This window comes from Tursiops truncatus, chromosome 5, assembly GCF_011762595.2.
Source record: "Tursiops truncatus isolate mTurTru1 chromosome 5, mTurTru1.mat.Y, whole genome shotgun sequence".
In the NCBI taxonomy this organism is placed as follows: domain Eukaryota; kingdom Metazoa; phylum Chordata; class Mammalia; order Artiodactyla; family Delphinidae; genus Tursiops; species Tursiops truncatus.
Window position 1 is genome coordinate 114780382 of NC_047038.1, and position 19793 is coordinate 114800174.

Consider the following 19793-nt stretch of genomic DNA (forward strand, 5'->3'; position numbering starts at 1 on the left):
ATTGTAAATAGAGCTGCAATGAACATTTTGGTACATGACTCTTTTTGAATTATGGTTTTCTCAGGGTATATGCCCAGTAGTGGGATTGCTGGGTCATATGGTAGTTCTATTTGTAGTTTTTTAAGGAACCTCCATACTGTTCTCCACAGTGGCTTTATCAATTTACATTCCCACCAACAGTGCAAGAGGGTTCCCTTTTCTCCACACCCTCTCCAGCATTTATTGTTTGTAGATGTTTTGATGATGGCCATTCTGACTGGTGTGAGATGATATCTCACTGTAGTTTTGATTTGCATTTCTCTAATGATTAATGATGTTGAGCATTCTTTCATGTGTTTGTTGGCAGTCTGTATCTCTTCTTTGGAGAAATGTCTATTTAGGTCTTCTGCCCATTTTTGGATTGCGTTGTTTGTTTTTTTGTTATTGAGCCGCATGAGCTGCTTATAAATTTTGGAGATTAATCCTTTGTCAGTTGCTTCATTTGCAAATATTTTCTCCCATTTTGAGGGTAGTCTTTTCATCTTGTTTATGGTTTCCTTTGCTGTGCAAAAGCTTTGAAGTTTCATTGGGTCCCATTTGTTTATTTTTATTTCCATTTCTCTGCGAGGTGGGTCAGAAAGGATCTTGCTGTGATTTATGTCATAGAGTGTTCTGCCTATGTTTTCCTCTAAGAGTTTGATAGTTTCTGGCCTTATATTTAGCTCTTTAATCCATTTTGAGCTTATTTTTGTGTATGGTGTTAGTGAGTGATCTAATCTCATACTTTTACATGTACCTGTCCAGTTTTCCCAGCACCACTTATTGAAGAGGCTGCCCTTTCTCCACTGTACATTCCTGCTTCCTTTATGAAAGATAAGGTGACCATATGTGCGTGGGTTTATCTCTGGGCTTTCTATCCTGTTCCATTGATCTATCTTTCTGTTTTTGTGCCAATACCATAATGTCTTGATTACTGTAGCTTTGTAGTATAGTTTGAAGTCAGGGAGCCTGATTTCTCCAGCTCCATTTTTCGTTCTCAAGATTGCTTTGGCTATTCGGGGTCTTTTGTGTTTCCATACAAATTGTGAAATTTTTTGTTCTAGTTCTGTGAAAAATACCAGTGGTAGTTTGATAGGGATTGCATTGAATCTGTAGATTGCTTTGGGTAGTAGAGTCATTTTCACAATGTTGATTCTTCCAATCCAAGAACATGGTATATCTCTCCATTTATTTGTATCATCTTTAATTTCTTTCATTAGTGTCTTATAATTTTCTGCATACAGGTCTGTTGTCTCTTTAGGTAGGTTTATTCCTATTTTATTCTTTTTGTTGCAATGGTAAATGGGAGTGTTTTCTTGATTTCACTTTCAGATTTTTCATCATTAGTGTATAGGAATGCCAGAGATTTCTGTGCATTAATTTTGTATCCTGTTACTTTACCAAATTCATTGATTAGCTCTAGTAGTTTTCTGGTAGCATCTTTAGGATTCTCTCTGTATAGTATCATGTCATCTGCAAACAGTAACAGCTTTAATTCTTCTTTTCCGATTTGGATTACTTTTATTTCCTTTTCTTCTCTGATTGCTGTGGCTAAAACTTCCAAAACTATGTTGAATAAGAGTGGTGAGAGTGGGCAACCTTGTCTTGTTCCTGATCTTAAAGGAAATGGTTTCAGTTTTTCACAATTGAGGATGATGTTGGCTGTGGGTTTGTCATATATGGCCTTTATTATGTTGTGGAAAGTTCCCTCTATGCCTACTTTCTGCAGGGTTTTTATCATAAATGGGTGTTGAATTTTGTTGAAAGCTTTCTCTGCATCTATTGAGATGATCATATGGTTTTTCTCCTTCAATTTGTTAATATGGTTTATCACATTGATTGTTTTGCATATATTGAAGAATTCTTGCATTCCTGGAATAAACCCCACTTGATCATGGTGTATGATCCTTTTAATGTGCTGTTGGATTCTGTTTGCTAGTATTTTGTTGAGGATGTAAATCAGTGATATTGGCCTGTAGTTTTCTTACTTTGTGACATCGTTGTCTGGTTTTGGTATCAAGGTGATGGTGGCCTCATAGAATGAGTTTGGGAGTGTTCCTCCCTCTGCTATATTTTGGAAGAGTTTGAGAAGGATAGGTGTTAGCTCTTCTCTAAATGTTTGATAGAATTTGCCTGTGAAGCCATCTGGTTCTGGGCTTTTGTTTGTTGGAAGATTTTTAATCACAGTTTCAATTTCAGTGCTTGTGATTGGTCTGTTCATAAATTCTATTTCTTCCTGACTCAGTCTTGGCAGCTTGTGCATTTCTAACAATTTGTCCATTTCTTCCAGGTTGTCCATTTTATTGGCATAGAGTTGCTTGTAGTAATCTCTCATGATCTTTTGTATTTCTGCAGTGTCAGTTGTTACTTCTCCTTTTTCATTTCTAATTCTATTGATTTGAGTCTTCTCCCTTTTTTTCTTGATGAGTCTGGCTAATGGTTTATCAATTTTGTTTATCTTCTCAAAGAACCAGCTTTTAGTTTTATTGATCTTTGCTATCGTTTCCTTCATTTCTTTTTCATTTATTTCTGAGCTGATCTTTATGATTTCTTTCTTCTGCTAACTTTGGTTTTTTTTGTTCTTCTTTCTCTAATTGCTTTAGGTGCAAGGTTAGGTTGTTTATTCGAGAAGTTTCCTGTTTCTTAAGGTAGGATTGTATTGCTATAAACTTCCCTCTTAGAACTGCTTTTGCTGCATCCCATAGATTTTTGGGTCACCGTGTCTCCATTGTCATTTGTTTCTAGGTATTTTTAAATTTCCTCTTTGATTTCTTCAGTGATCACTTCATTATTAAGTAGTGTATTGTTTAGCCTCCATGTGTTTGTAATTTTTACATATCTCTTCCTGTAATTGATATCTAGTCTCATAGCGTTGTGGTAAGAAAAGATACTTGATACGATTTCAATTTTCTTAAATTTACCAAGGCTTGACTTGTGACCCAAGATATGATCTGTCCTGGAGAATGTTCCATGAGCACTTGAGAAGTATGTGTATTCTGTTGTTTTTGGATGGAATGTCCTATAAATATCAATTAAGTCCTTCGTGTTTAATGTATCATTTAAAGCTTGTGTTTCCTTATTTATTTTCATTTTGGATGACCTGTCCATTGGTGAACGTGGGGTGTTAAAATCCCCTACTATTAATGTGTTAACGTCGATATCCCCTTTTATGGCTGTTAGTATTTGTCTTATGTATTGAGGTGCTCCTATGTTGGTTGCATAAATATTTACAATTGTTATATCTTCTTCTTGGATCGATTCCTTGATCATTATGTAGTGTCCTTCTTTGTCTCTTCTAATAGTCTTTATTTTAAAGCCTATTTTGTCTGATACGAGAATTGCTACTCCAGCTTTCTTTTTTTTTTTTTTTTTTTGTGGTATGCGGGCCTCTCACTGCTGCAGCATCTCCCGTCATGGAGCACAGGCTGAGGATGCGCAGGCTCAGCAGCCATGGCTCATGGGCCCAACCGCTCCACAGCACGTGGGATCCTCCCAGACCAGGGCATGAACCCGTGTCCCTTGCATTGGCAGGTGAACTCTCAACCACTGCACCACCAGGGAAGCCCTCCTGCTTTCTTTTGGTTTCCATTTGCATGAAATATGTTTTTCCATCCCCTTACTTTCAGTCTGTATGTGTCTCTAGGTCTGAAGTGGTTCTCTTGTAGACAGCAAATATATGGGTCTTGTTTTTGTATCCATTCAGCCAATCTGTGTCTTTTGGTGGGAGCATTTAGTCCATTTACATTTAAGGTAATTATTGATATGTATGTTCCTATTCCCATTTTCTTAATTGTTTTGCATTCGTTATTGTAGGTCTTTTCCTTCTCTTGTGTTTCTTGCCTAGAGAAGTTCCTTTAGCAGTTGTTGTAAAGCTGGTTTAGTGGTGCTGAACTCTCTCAGCTTTTGATTGTCTGTAAAGGTTTTAATTTCTCCATCAAATCTGAATGAGATCCTTGCTGGGTAGAGTAATCTTTGTTGCAGGTTTTTCTCCTTCATCACTTTAAATATGTCCTGCCAGTCCCTTCTGGCTTGCAGAGTTTCTGCTGAAAGATCAGCTGTTAACCTTATGGGGATTCCCTTGTGTGTTATTTGTTGTTTTTCCCTTGCTGCTTTTAATATGTTTTCTTTGTATTTAATTTTTGACAGTTTGATTAGTATGTGTCTTGGCATATTTCTCCTTGGATTTATCCTGTATGGGACTCTCTGTACTTCCTGGACTTGGTTAACTATTTCCTTTCCCATATTAGGGAAGTTTTCAGCTATAATCTCTTCAAATATTTTCTCAGTCCCTTTGTTTTTCTCTTCTTCTTCTGGAACCCCTATAAGTCGAATGTTGGTGCATTTAATGTTGTCCCAGAGGTCTCTGAGACTGTCTTCAGTTCTTTTCATTCTTTTTTCTTTATTCTGCTCTGCAGTAGTTATTTCCACTATTTTATCTTCCAGGTCACTTACCTGTTCTTCTGCCTCAGTTATTCTGCTATTGATCCCACCTAGAGTATTTTTAATTTCATTTATTGTGTTTTTCATCGTTGTTTCATCTTTAGTTCTTCTAGGTCTTTGTTAAATGTTTCTTGCATTTTGTCCATTCTACTTCCAAGATTTTGGATCATCTTTACTATCATTATTCTGAATTCTTTTTCAGGTAGACTGCCTATTTCCTCCTCATTCGTTAGGTTTGGTGGGTTTTTATCTTGCTCCTTCATCTGCTGTGTGTTTTTCTGTCTTCTCATTTTGCTTATCTTACTGTGTTTGGGGGTCTCCTTTTTGCAGGCTGCAGGTTCATAGTTCCCGTTGTTTTTGGTGTCTGTCCCCAGTGGCTAAGGTTGGTTCAGTGGGTTGTGTAGGCTTCCTGGTGGAGGGGACTAGTGCCTGTGTTCTGGTGGATGAGGCTGGATCTTGTCTTTCTCGTGGGCAGGTCCACGTCTGGTGGTGTGTTTTGGGGTGTCTGTGGAGTTATTATGATTTTAGGCAGCCTCTCTGCTACTGGGTGGGGTTGTGTTCCTGTCTTGCTAGTTGTTTGGCATAGGATGTCCAGCACTGTAGCTTGCTGGTCGTTGAGTGAAGCTGGCTGCTGGTGTTGAGATGGAGATCTCTGGGAGACTTTCGCCGTTTGATATTATGTGGAGCTGGGAGGTCTCTTGTGGACCAATGTCCTGAAGTTGGCTCTCCCACCTCAGAGGCACAGCACTGACTCCTGACTGCAGCACCAAGAGCTTTTTATCCACACGGCCCAGAATAAAAGGCAGAAAATGTAGAAAGAAAGAATTAGTAGAAGTAGAAAGAAAGAAAGAAAGAAAGGAGGGAGGGAGGGAGGAAGGAAGGAAGGAGGGATGGAAGGAAAGAAAGAAAGAAGATAAAGTAAAATAAAATAAAGTAAGTAAAATATAATAGTTATTAAAATAAAAAAAATAATTATTAACAAAAGAAACCAAAAAAACCCCGATGGATAGAACCCTAGGACAAATGGTGGAAGCAAAGCTATACAGACAAAATCTCACACAGAAGCATTCACATACACACTCACAAAAAGAGGAAAAGGGGAAAAAAATCATAAATCTTGCTGTCAAAGTCTACCTCCTCAATTTGGGATGATTCGTTGTCTATTCATGTATTCCACAGATGCAGGGTACATCAAGTTGACTGTGGAGCTTTAATCCGCTGCTTCTGAGGCTGCTGGGAGAGATTTCCCTTTCTCTTCTTTGTTCTCACAGCTCACAGGGGTTCAGCTTTGGATTTGTGTGGATTTGGCCCCGCCTCTGTGTGTAGGTCTCCGGAGGGCGTCTGTTCTTCGCTCAGACAGGACGGGGTTAAAGGAGCCGCTGATTCGGGGGCTCTGGCTCACTCAGGCCAGGGGGAAGGAGGGGCACGGAGTACAGGGCGAGCCTGCAGCGGCAGAGGCCGGCGTGACGTTGCACCAGCCTGAGGCGCGCCGTGCGTTCTCCTGGGGGAAGTTGTCCCTGGATCCCAGGACCCTGGCAGTGGCGGGCTGCACAGGTTCCCTGGAAGGGGGGTATGGATAGTGACCTGTGCTCGCACACAGGCTTCTTGGTGGCGGCAGCAACAGCCTTAGCGTCTCATGCCCGTCTCTGGTGTCTGCGCTGTTAGCCACGGCTCGTGCCCGTGTCTGGAGCTCCTTTAAGCAGCGCTCTTAATCCCTCTCCTTGCGCACCAGGAAACAAAGAGGGAAGAAAAAGTCTCTTGCCTCTTTGGCAGGTCCAGACTTTTCCCGGACTCCCTCCCGCCTAGCCGTGGCGCACTAACCCCCTGCAGGCTGTGTTCACGCCGCCAACCCCAGTCCTCTGCCGGAGCTCCGACCGAAGCCCGAGCCTAAGCTCGCAGCCCCGCCCGCCCCGGCGGGTGAGCAGACAAGCGCCTCGGGATGGTGAGTGCCGGTCAGCTCTGAACCTCTGTGCGGGAATCTCCCCGCTTTGCCCTCCGCACCCCTGTTGCTGTGCTCTCCTCCGCGGCTCCAAAGCTTTCCCCCTTCGCCACCCGCAGTCTCCGCCCGCGAAGGGGCTTCCAGTGTGTGGAAACATTTCCTCCTTCACGGCTCCTTCCCACTGGTGCAGGTACCGTCCCTATTCTTTTGTCTCTGTTTATTCTTTTGCCCTACCCAGGTGCGTGGGGAGTTTCTTGCCTTTTGGGAGGTCTGAGGTCTTCTGCCAGCGTTCAGTAGGTGTTCTGTAGGAGTTGTTCCACGTGTAGATGTATTTCTGGTGTATCTGTGGGGAGGAAGGTGATCTCCGCGTCTTACTCTTCCGCCATCTTCCCGGAAGCCTGTATGCTGGACATTGTTGATGTCATGTTGAGAGTCTAACTTATGTTATCTTTCTTTATAAAGTGTTGATTTTTGTTTTGGTAGGAAGTTAATCTACATATGATTCAGTTTGTTTCTTTTGAGGCATTCGTTTTAGCATTCTTTGCAAGGTCCATAATAGCTACTACAGCATGGCTAGATATGCCTTACTCCTAAGTTGTGGCCTTTCTGAGGTCACACAGGGAAACCGTTGAAAGGATGTTGAATACTTAGAGAGTTGTGTAAGATGTACAGGAGGTCAGAGTCCCAGCATTGTGTGATCTCTGGATTTCCCACTCAGCTTACAGACTCCCAGCAATTGACCTCTGCCAGGCTTGCAGATACACAGCTAAGGATCTAGACAAAAAGTCAAGAGAACTTGTACATAGATTTATATGTTTATTTCTCTACATAGCTCTCTCCTCTCTGGCACTCAGTTGAGCAACTACATACTGTCTCAGCAACCCCTAACTCTAATATTTATATTCTATACCCAGTAAAGTGGATAATAAGCTCTACTTCCCTGTAAGTCAGTTTGAAAGTGTACCGACAACAAAAGCCAGGGTGAAAGTAGAACTTGCCTTATGTGTTTTCCTTGTGTCTAGGATCACAGATCCATGCTTTCTTTTGTTTAATGTTTGAAAACTTTTACTGCATATATTTGTCCTGCTTTATTGTTATTGACTGCAGGAGGGTAAATCTGATACCTACTACCTCATTATGGCTGAACTTCCAGAGAATTTTTGGAAGTCAACCATTATTTTCCCTTGTGCCATTCTCAGATGTGAATGTGGTACAAGGAACCTCTGCATCTTGGACTGAGCATGGTGGCCTGTGGTCTTCAAAGAAAAATCAAGATGCTATTATCAGAATTGGGGATGAGCTGGGGTGAAGGAAGCAGAGCATTGGTTGCTGGGCAGACAGACCCCAAGGCAATGTCCAGCCTACACACTCGTGTCCATGTGGATCAGGTGATGACTTCTAATCTATGACCCTTCAACAGGAAATGGAATGCTTTGTATTCTTCTTTCTCTCTCTTTTTAAAAATCAATCAGTTAATTTTTTGGCTGCATTGTGTCTTTGTTGCTGCCTGCAGTCTTTCTCTAGTTGCAGCGAGCGGGCTTCTTATTGCAGTGGCTTCTCTGGTTTCAGAGCACGGGCTTTAGGTGCGTGGGCTTCAGTAGTTGTATCATGCGGGCTCAATAGTTGTGGCTCAAGGGCTTAGCTTCTCCATGGCATGTGGGATCTTCCCGGACCAGGGACCGAACCCATGTCCCCTGCATTGACAGGGGGATTCTTAACCACTGTGCCACTAGGGAAGTCCCTCTTTTTTCTCTTAAAGGTGAATTTATCTACTAAAAATAATAACATTTGTCACACACAAGTAAAAACATATTAAATTTGATTGTAAACTTTTTTTGTAGTTGGGAGAGTACACTATATAAAAGTTCGTTATATGACATTTTTAGAAGAAAGAAAATTTGTTTTATTAAATAAGTTCATAATTCTATTTTATGGTAGAGAAAAGGAGGAATTAGGAAATACATGAGGAGAGGGAGAAACACATAAAAGGAAACATTGATAGAGATTGGGAAGTTCCTCTGTTAGGGAGAGGGAGTGCAGATTGGTAGAGATAAACTATTCTTACCGCATTTTATATTTTACTTGAACTTCTGAGCTAGGTATTTCAACTATTTTTGCCCTGAAATCTATGGATCAGGATCAGAAAATATGGGATATTTAAGTTGCTATTTCCTCCTTTCTGAATCCGTCATAGACATTGCTAATCTATCTTGGCACTGTTCCTCTAAGTGGCCTTAGAATGTTCTAAAGAAGTTACTCTAGGAAGCCATCAATCAGAGTTCACATGCAAATTTACACCTATTTACCATCCGGGTCTTAGAAGTTCATTATTACTGAGACATAGGACTATATATGGCCTGGGATTCCTTGGCATTACCCAGCGCAGTATTATTACCTTGAAAACTGGATACGTTGGGCCTAAAGTTGGGTCCAGCCCATAACCTGGTACTTCTTCATTCATGAGTTCTAAAATTGTGACATGTATCCTGAGCTACCTTGGAGCAGCTAGACTATTCCTTTCCTCAATTATGCCAGCAGGCCAATGGGATAGCCAGCATTTTTTGCCTTTTCCCATTCCAAATGAGTAGTGTTCAACTGCCTGATTCTGGAAACTGCACAGTAATCATTGGAATTTCCTGACTTTGAACTAAGTGAATGCTGTTAAAATTGATTAATTTGAAATCAGAAGAAAAAGGATATTACCCATTTTGGTAAAGATATTGATTAAATTTTGTAGAAGAAGGCTTCATTTGGAATTACAAAAGCAGCCACAGAAGTATGAGGCAGAATATTTTTTAATCTATTTATTTAGTTGGAAAACAGAAAAAAGTGATGACCAAAGGAAGTCAGAGTTACTTAAATGATAAAAAGAATGAAACTGCAGAATTATTAGATGTACATAATGAGTCTTTGTCTTATTATCTTTCTATCCTTACTTAAACACTAATTTCAGGCAAAAATTTTCTGCCTCAAGATTTGCACCTTGGGTCATGCATACTCCATTTCCTCTAAATTATACTAATTAGATAACATATCAAAGATATTAATTTGATTCTTCACTTACATAAAAATCCATTTACTTTAGAAAAATTAATACAGAAGATAGAGCATGCCAGTGTTCTGTTAAAGGAACGTGATGAGCAACAGATTGTATAAGAAACTTCTATCAATATTTGCTGGTTATCTATAAGAACATATTTTTTGAAAAGCAAAAAATTATTTTCTCTAAAATGTTCAATGGATTTTCATTTCTCAGTTGAATTTGCAATTGGAAATTAAAACTATCAAGTAGCTTTCAGGAGTAGAGCCTCTGTCATTTTCAGCGGTGGAAATATTAATACTGCCTATGTGACAAACATAAAAATAGCTAAATGTTTACACCAATGGTCAAAAAATAAGCTTACACTAATAATAAAGCTGAAAAGACAGATCATCTCCTGGCAGCCTCCTTTTTTTTTCCCCCAACACCTTTATTGGAGTATAATTGCTCTACAATGGTGCGTTAGCTTCTGCTGTATAAAAAAGTGAATCAGCTATACGTGTACATTATATCCCCATATCTCCTCCCTCTTGTGTCTCCCTCCCACCCTTCTAGGTGGTCACAAAGCACCGAGCTGATCTCCCTGTGCTATGCAGCTGCTTTCTACCAGCCATCCAGTCTATATTTGGCATATGTATATATGTGTATATATGTCCATACCACTCTCTCACCTTGTCCCAGCCCACCCCTCTCCCTTCCCATGTCCTCAAGTTCACTCTCCACATCTCTGGCAGCCTCCTTTTTTTATTAAAGCAAGACCTTGACTGAAGTGGGTGTGTATAATAACTTCTATTCAGAAATCAAAGATAACCTATAATATTAGAAAACTGGACCTTGTAATTTTTCCTATGTTGTGTATGTTCTTGATTCTTTTTTTTCTGTAGGTAGGTTCTTTGAGAATCATAACGTTGTTTGTGTGATGTTCATAGAAACATCACCAGTGTCTGGAGAAATGAACAGTTATTCCCATGCTGCACCTTTAGCTTGGGTGATGCATCCATACACCATGTACCCAATACACAGCAAAAGTCTGGACTTTTGCTCCTTTTCTGCATCTTGCTCAGTTTTGCACTTATCTGATTCCTGAACTTTTGGCTTTATGCCCTGTTCCTCTTCTTGCACTTGACCTTGGACATGACATGTGATTTGCTTCTTTGTGTGACTCTCAGCACTCTGCTTGGACGTGTTTTTAAAAAATTTGCTTCAGGGTCATTTAGCTTCCAATTATTTGGTAGCTAAATCACAGAATATCCAACTGAGTTACCAATAAGCCTGACCTTTATCCTGATGGGCCTGAATAAACCCCAGTGAGGTGTAAGCAAAGAGATTGCAGTTTTAGGTTCTGGTGGTTCATTACTCTGGTTCCCTAGGCACAAACTTGATAAAGAAGATGAATGAGGCTCTCCCCTATACCTGTTGACATGAATTTCTGAATAACCATGAAGACATATGTTCTAGGGGCCATTGTCAGATACATACCTAATATGGTCATATGTATAAATCCCTTGGAATATGAGATTGTATAAATATTGTTATAATTTGAGAGGACCTTGTTTGGAAAGAACTGAGAAAATGGAGTGATCTGCAACATCTTACAAGGGCTATATTAAAAGGGACCATATTATACGGGCAAATAGAGCTACAGGAAAACCTTACATTTTACTTAGTAGATTCGTTATGATGGTGGTACTGTGGTAGTTCCAAAATTATTTTGTTTATTATAAATTGAGTAAAGGAATAAATGTTGATATTGTTAGGAATCAGAGTTCTCACTGTAGAAGAAGGGTGATAAAATTATGGATTAGAGGCTATAAAGGAAGATCCCTATGGTATTACTTTGGAATGGATATACCAGAAATACATATATTCATTCAGAAGAAGTGATTTCATTTAGAAGAAGCCCTGTTCAAAATGTGTATCTGGGGCTTCCCTGGTGGCACAGTGGTTGAGAGTCTGCCTGCCGATGCAGGGGACGCGGGTTCGTGCCCCGGTCCGGGAAGATCCCACATGCCGTGGAGCGGCTGGGCCCGTGAGCCATGGCCGCTGGGCCTGCGCGTCCGGAGCCTGTGCTCCACGGTGGAAGAGGCCACGGCAGTGAGAGGCCCGTGTACCGCAAAAAAAAAAAAATGTATATCTGAACTTAACCTATATATGTTTGAAGTAGCAACTAAACACTCCTGGAGTGGTGAGAAGGATTAGATAAGAGGAGAAAGGCATTACTTGTTAGTGCTTTACTGTGAATAAATTGTATAAGCTTTTATTGATACCCAGTTAATAAACTCTACGTCAGTTGTTCGTAACAGGTGATAGTGAATTCTTTAATTTTTCCATCAATAGCAAAAAAATTTTTTTGTTAACAGTTACTGTGAATATTATATGTCAGATGTAAAATCGATTGAGTGGGTTTCTTGAGACCATCTAGAACGGGTTAAAAGCTATTATGCAAATAAGAAGTTAAAAGCATATTTTAAGACCAAATACTGCCTGATAAAGATAGTGAGTTTACTGTGATGTTTGAGAATTTTCCCTCTTGAGTATCTAAGCAAGTGTGGTCAGGGTACAAAATAGTCCCCTCAAATGACAACTGAATAGTGAGATAACTAATTGAAGATGGTTAAAGATCCATGTGACATTATATGACAGTTATAATTAGAAAGTAAATCTGTTGTGAGAATAATAAACATATAAAACATATTTATCCAAGAGGTTTGTTATTTATACTTGGAAATAATCAGCATATAATGGAAATACAATAGAATGGAAGGCATCTCATTAGTGGATTTAAGAGACCATGTCTTGGTCAATAAAGTATATAAAGATACAGGAGACAAAGGGAAGAACTCTAGAGATGACATTCTTGTGATCATAGAATTTAGGTGAGTCAAAAAAACATTTGAGATTCTTCCAAGTGGAGCAAAGTAAACTGTCTAAAACTAAACTGCTGACATCACTGCCCTGCCACCTGGTGGTGGGACTCCTCCATCTCCACCCCGTTTATCAACCCGTAATAAATAAAGCAACATGCAAGTACAGAAAAATGTAGCTAAAGGCAGAGCAACATATGGTCTTCAGAGGTTCACATTGAAGGAGAAGAGATCGCTGGGGAGCTTGGAAAGGTTTTAAACGGAGGATAAAGAGTGAGTACTTTGGGGAAGGAAAAGTTCAGGTAGTACATAAGAGGCTGACTGAGTCTGCCAAGAGTATCCTGGGTAAGGTGTCTGTCATCTTTCTTGCTGGTGTAGTCGGCCAGAATGTTCACCTGCCTATTACCAGGAAGGAAATCCTAGGGAGTAGAGATGCCAGCTATAGGAGTGATTGTGTTATTGCTGAGATGTTAGAATTGAGTAGAGTCTTTTAATCTTTTTAAATCACTGAACTGCCAAAACTTCTGATTCTAAAGTGCTACAAACTAAAAATTTTGAGAACCATTGCTGAATGGGCTTCAAAGATTTGTGGCCAATTTTCTTCCCAGTTGACTTGTGGATATATCTCATTTGGATTGTAACTCTGCATGGGGAATTTCATAAATTCAGTTATGGTGTGCTAGAGGCGGAGCAAGTGAAATTCTAAGGAGGAAGAGGTCTGAGACTTTAGTGGGGTCAGAGTCCTGGTTTTCCAATCCAAGGGAGATTTAGCTGAGAAGCAAAGAAGTGAGTGGCACTCCTTGTCCAATGATTCCCACAGAGGTCTCCTAATCTGTGACTGTAGACCAAAGAATGTATTCTGGTATCAAACTTAGAGAAGTAGGCAATCATGGTGGGTGAAATATGAGGACTACAACAATGTGACTGAATTAGAGTTTGCTCCTGGAGTGTTTCCAGAGCTGAGTAGATACTTGTAGTCATTTCATATTAGGTTTCTGTAACTGCATGTGGTGGTATGTCCTTCATGGTAGAAATACCAATAGGAGGGAGAGTCATTTTTAAAACGTGTGAAATCCAGTGGCATCCAGGGTTGGAGGAGCTCTGAAGTCTGGCTTGTTGGGGAAGTTGGTGTCAAATAAAACAAAGAGAAAGCTATGAAGTAGAAGGAGGCGTGGAAATGAATAGAGGATTAGGGTTTAGAAATGAATAAAGGATTAGGGTTTAGAAAGGAAGATGCTTAAATGATCTTATCTAAATGTGCTGGGCCCAAAAAAAATGTCTGAGTAGGATCTTTTATGATTTGTATAGCTGTGAAAATCTTAATGAGAGTTATGATCACACTTACAGATTATTTGGGCAAAAATATTTTTTGCCTTAATTACCTAAATAATTGAGGAAATGTCTAATGATCCCAATTAGCTATTTAAGATACCTCAGGCCACCAGATAATGTAATCCTCTATTATATTTTGTATCAGTGAGCTAAGGAGAGATCTTTAGTAGAAAGATTTTCCCATTTCCAGTCCTTAAATCTGTTGGTGAAATTGGTCCAGCCTGTATAATTTCTGATAATTGAAAATAAAGACATTGTAGTGCACATCCCTTATTCACTATTTGCTAAAGAATTGGCTTTTGTTTTCTTTTAAAACATTTTGGAATATATCCAAGATCTCTTTCCTTTCTTCTTCTTTTAACTAAAGGAATCTTAACCAGTTGTTCTAAACTTGCATAAATTTGAATACTATTTTGCATTGAGTAGGAAGAGAGTGCCTCTCTTTCTGTGTTTTCTAAGAACACAAAGTTTGATGGGAATAGAATTGAAGTGTAATGACTATGAATTTCAAATATCATCACAATGTCAAACAATTGGTAATTGTAAAATTTGGCTATTAGTCCTATGTTCCAGAAAACTGAATCACTCTATCAATATCTTGATTTCAGAGATGATAGCATTTCCGTCTTCCTTAAAGGGGGTCATTAAAATTAATAAATAATGCCAATGAAATCCTTGACAAAAGTCAGAAACTAGCATTACACAGAAATCAAGATATTATTTATTTAAAAATTGATTACTTATTGTTTATCTTCATATTTTAATTATGAGGTGATAGCAATATAATATTTTAAAATTTAAAATACATCACTTTGACATATCTCTCAATCATTGTCTATGTTTTTTTCTTTTTTTTTGAGAAATTTCTTACTTTCTGGAAGTACAAGGTACTACATGCTTATTTTGTATATTTCCTGTACCATCTCATTCCTCTAAGGAGCCCTGATTCCCTTTACTGGGGAATAGTATTAGAACTAAGAACTAAGAGCACTAGACATGCTCTTTGGTGTGGGGCTGATGTTACTTCTTGGCTCTCTCAGCTGGCCAAGTAAGGAAATATATGGGTGTGTATTAACCTGGGTATATAGGCATGTCTATAAATACCCACAAATTTATATACAAATATGGAAATATGGAAATGTCAAGAAATATAACTCTTTCTATATGTAGCCATTTGTGTCATGTTAAACTAACATCAGTTCATACTTACGTCTCCAACCCTGGTCCTTTACCATGTGGCTCCTTCTAGCCTCCTCCCCTTGCTTATGTGTAAACTTCCACTTTAACAATGAGAAATCTGGCTTCCACCATCTGCTATCGCTTTACTTAATTGCTTAATTTTAGTATTCATGTGTAGCAGTATCAGAATTGTTAATCTGTACTTCTGTGGCAAACAACATTATCGACTAGAGTACAGTGCTTATGTAGATTTATTCTGGCTTTTACTTTATAACCTCCACTTGTTTCCAAAGTTACTTAGGTCAACACCTTTTCTTCCCCAACCTCTTAAGTGAGGTTGTTTCATGCATTTTTATTGCTGTTAGGTTGTTTTGTCACATTCTGCATTCCATTGTGGGATTCTTCCAACCTTCTAAATGATTTTTTTAAAATTTGCACTTAAATGTCCATTGACAGATCAATGGATAAAGAATATGGCTCATAGATACAGTGGAATATTACTCAGCCATAAAAAGAAATGAAATTGAGTTATTTGTAATGAGGTGGATGGACCTAGAGTCTGTCATACAGAGTGAAGTAAGGCAGAAAAAGAAAGACAAATACCGTATGCTAACACATGTATATGGAACCTAAAAATAAAAAATGGTTCTGAAGAAACTAGGGACAGGACAGGAATAAAGACACAGACGTAGAGAATGGACTTGAGGACACGGGGAGGGGGAAGGGTAAGATGGGACGAAGTGAGGGAGTAGCATTGACATATATACACTACCAAATGTAAAATAGATAGCTAGTGGGAAGCAGCTGCATGGCACAGGGAGATGAGCTTGGTGCTTTGCGACCACCTAGAGGGGTGGGATAAGAAGGGTGGGAGGGAGACGCAAGAGGGAGGGGATATGGGGGATATATGTATAGCTGATTCACTTTGTTATGCAGCAGAAACTAACACAACACTGTAAAGCAGTTATACACCAATAAAGTTGTTAAAGAAAACTTTGCACTTAAGTTTCACTCTCTGTGCTGTAAGCTTCTATGGGATTAAGTTTCACTCTCTGTGCTGTAAGCTTCTATGGGTTTTGATAAATGTATAGTATCATGTATTCACCACTACAATAGCATACAACATAGTTTCAATGCCCTAAAAGATCTCCTGTACTTCACCTATTTAACACATCTCCTGTGTCCCCAAACACAAAGCAACCACTGATTTTTTTTTATCATTTCTGTAGTTTTACCTTTTCCAGAACATCATACAATTTTTCATTATTTATTTTTTTCAGATTGGCTTCTTTCACTTAGCAATATATATTTACAAGTCCTCCATGTCTTTTCATGGCTTGGTAGCTCATTTCTTTTTATCACTGAGTAACATCCTATTATTTGTATGTACCACAGTTGTTTATCCACACCTGTTGAAGGAGAAGTTAGTTGTTTCTGGCTTTTGACAATTAAGAGTAAAGCTGCTATAAACATTTGCATGCAGGCTTTTTTTTCCCCCCAAGATTTTTCTTTATCTTTGATTTTCTGTACTTTGAAATTGATATGCGTCCATATGGTCCTTTGGCGTTTATTCTGCTAGCTGATCACTGAGCTTCCTGGATCTGTGATTTGGTGTCTGACATCACTTTGGGGAAATTCTCAGTCATTATTTCAAATATTTCTTCTGTTCCTTTCTCTCTTCTCCTTCTGGTTTTCTCATATATGTATGTTATACATTTTATAGTTGTCCCACAGTCCTTGGATAATCTGTCCTTTTTTTGAAGTCTTTGTTGGTTTTGCTTTTCAATTTTGAAGGTTTATATTGAGATTTCCTCAAACTCAGATTCTTTCCTCAGGGACTTCCCTGGTGGCACAGTGGTTAAGAATCCACCTGCCAGTGCAGGGGACATGGGTTTGAGTCCTGGTCCGGGAAGATCCCACATGCTGTGGAGCAACTAAGCCTGTGCACCACAACTACTGAGCCTGCACTCTATAGCCCGCAAGCCACAATGACTGGGTCCACTCACGGCAACTACTGAAGTCCGCACGCCTAGAGCCCATGCTCCGCAACAAGAGAAGCCACCACAATGAGAAGCCCGTGCACCACAATGAAGAGTAGCCCCCACTCGCCGCAAATAGAGTAAGCCCGCGTGCAGCAATGAAGACGCGTGCAGCAATGAAGACCCATTGCAGCCAAAAATAAATAAATAAATTAATTAAAAAAACCTAAAAAATGGATTCTTTCCTCAGCCATGAACAGTCTACTAATAAGCTCATCAAAGGCATTAGTCATTTCTGCCGCACTGTTTTGACCTCTGGCGTTTCTCTTTGGTTACGTCTCAGGATTTCCACCTCTCTGCTTACACTGTCCATCCGTTTTTCCTTGCTGTCTACCCTATCCATCAGAGTCCTTAGCATATTAATCATAGTTCTTTCAAAATGCTGACCTGATAATTCCTACATCCCTGCCATGTCTGGTTCTGATGCTTCCTGTGTCTTCAAATTGTGTTTTTTTTGTTTTTGTTTTTGTTTATGCAGTAACCAGGCCTCTCACTGTTGTGGCCTCTCCCTTTGCAGAGCACAGGCTCCGGACGTGCAGGCTCAGCGGCCATGGCTCACGGGCCTAGCCGCTCCGCGGCATGTGGGATATTCCCGGGCCGGGGCACGAACCCGTGTCCCCTGCATCGGCAGGCGGACTCTCAGCCACTGCGCCACCAGGGAAGCCCCAAATTGTGTTTTTTGCCGTTTAGTATGCCTTGTAATTTTTTCTTTGATAGCCAGACATGAACAAGGAACTGCTGTACACAGGCCTTTAGTAATGTTGTGGGGGGAGGGGCAGGGAGAAGCGTTCCATAGCCCTGTGATTAAACCTGAGTGTCTTAGTGAGCTCTGGACTGTGGACTTCACAAATGTTTCTCAGTTTTTCTCTTACCTTGGGTGGATGAGGATGGCTCCAGTGGTCTAGAGTTGAGTATTTCCCTTCTCCCTGTTGGAAGGCTACCGCTGACTCAGCTGACTGGAGTTGAGTATTTCTCAGGTAACTCTCAGGTGCGTTAGGTTCTGATAATAGCCCAGCCAATTAGGCTCAGGTTAATTCGTTTCCCTCGAGGGCAGGCCTTAAGAAGAACGGAGTGCTCTGGTTATTTCAAAGTGTTTCCCTTTCCCCTCCTGGTGCTGGAAGTACGAGGGGATTTTTCTCTGATATTTACTGTGAGAATCTGATTGAACTGAAGGTAAAACTCACAAAAGTGTAGGACTTCCCCCTATGACTGGTTCCCCCGAGTTTTTAATTGTCGGAGTTTTCTACGCTGAGCCTCCAGCAATTCACCAATTACGGTGCAGGTCTTCTACTACAGCACTGGTGCTCTTGGCCGTTTCTGCTGTGAGTCTCTGCTCAGGTAAGCCATGACTCCTTGTATTCTCCTGCCTGACTCTCCAGTCTTGGGAACACAGAGGTTTGCTCTGTGTTTTCCCCCCTCTTATGAATTCTAGAAGAGTTGTTGATTTTTCATTCTGTTCAGCTTTTTACTTGTTAGGATGGAGTGGTGACTTCCAAGCTCCTTACACAAAGAACCAGAAACCTGAAGTCTGCAGGTTTTTTGGTGAATATAAGTTTTCAGATAAGTTGGGTAAATACCTAGGAGCGTGACTGTTGGATTTTATGGTAAGAGTATATTTACCTTTATAAGAAATTGCTAGACCCTTCCAAAGTGGCTGAACCATTTTGCAATCCCACCACCAATGAATGAAATGAGAGTTGTTTTGCATCCATGTCAGCAATTGGTATTGTTTAATTTTTGGATTTTAGCTATTCTGTGGTTTGTGTAATAGTATCTCTTTGTTGTTTTAATTTGCAATTCCTTAATGACAAATGATTTCATGAACATTTTCATTTGTTTATTTGCCATCTATATGTTGTCTTTGGTGAGGTGTCCAAGCATTTTGCCCAGTACATTTTTTTATTGCTGAGTTTTAAAATTTCTATATTTTGGATACAAGACCTTTATTAGACATGTGTTTTTCAAATAGTTTATCCTAGCCTGTAGCTTGTCTTTCTATTCCCATTAAAGTTTCTTTCTCAGGATAGAAAACTTTACTTTTTTTTTTTTTTTTTTGCGGTACGCGGGCCTCTCACTGCTGTGGCCTCTCCCGCCGCGGAGCACAGACTCCGGACGCGCAGGCCCAGCGGCCATGGCCCACAGGCCCAGCCGCTCCGCGGCATGTGGGGATCCTTCCGGACCGGGGCACGAACCCGCGTCCCCTGCACCGGCAAGCGGACCCCCAACCACTGCACCACCAGGGAAGCCCCGAAAACTTTACTTTTAATAAAATCCAACTTATCAAGTTTTTCTTTCATGGAATGTGCTTTTGTTATTGTATCTTAAAAACTTACCACAAAATTCAAGGTCACATATATTTTCCCTTACTTTAATTCATAGTGATACATTTCAGCATCTTCTTGTTTGCAAACTTTCTTTATAACCGTTGCAATTCAGTAAAAGCGCCAAAATCTGAAGATTTTTAGACTGTTAATTATTTAATCTCTAATTATTGATTTCTAAGTCACTCTGAGCAAGATGCAATTTAAATGTAAAGGACTTTCTAACAAAAAGTTTAATGTTTTTTCAAGACACTAATTTGTTTTACAATTTTTTTTTAAAGGTTTAAATATTTGAAGAGAGGTAGCAAAGAAAAATTTTATACTACCATTTGGAAGCTCTTTTTCTTTCTTTTTTTCTGTTATTGTATTTTCACATTAGTTTTGTTGCAAAACTTTGCAGTCCGTTGTAGTGTATATATAAAATATTTGTAAATTTTTAAGACCTCTGTTTTTTAACTGGTGGACTCTCATGACATATTTGAATTTGGTTATGAATTATGTGTGCAGCACAATTAGTTCTAAGTATATTTCTTTATCATATTTTTTCAATTTAGTAAGAACATTGTTCTTACCATGATGATGAGCTCCATCAAAATGTATATATATCATTACTGGAAAAAC

At 39.6% G+C, this 19793-nt stretch overlaps 1 long non-coding RNA gene across 1 annotated transcript in view; it reads left to right on the top strand.

The window, feature by feature from the left end:
* The window catches only part of LOC141278819 (uncharacterized), a 91471-nt gene extending 74296 nt beyond the window's left edge, over nucleotides 1-17175 (top strand). The window contains exon 3 of the long non-coding RNA XR_012332160.1: nucleotides 16648-17175. This is a non-coding gene — a long non-coding RNA (uncharacterized lncRNA). The remainder of the gene's footprint in view (nucleotides 1-16647) is intronic.
* The last annotated feature ends 2618 nt before the right edge of the window (nucleotides 17176-19793 follow it).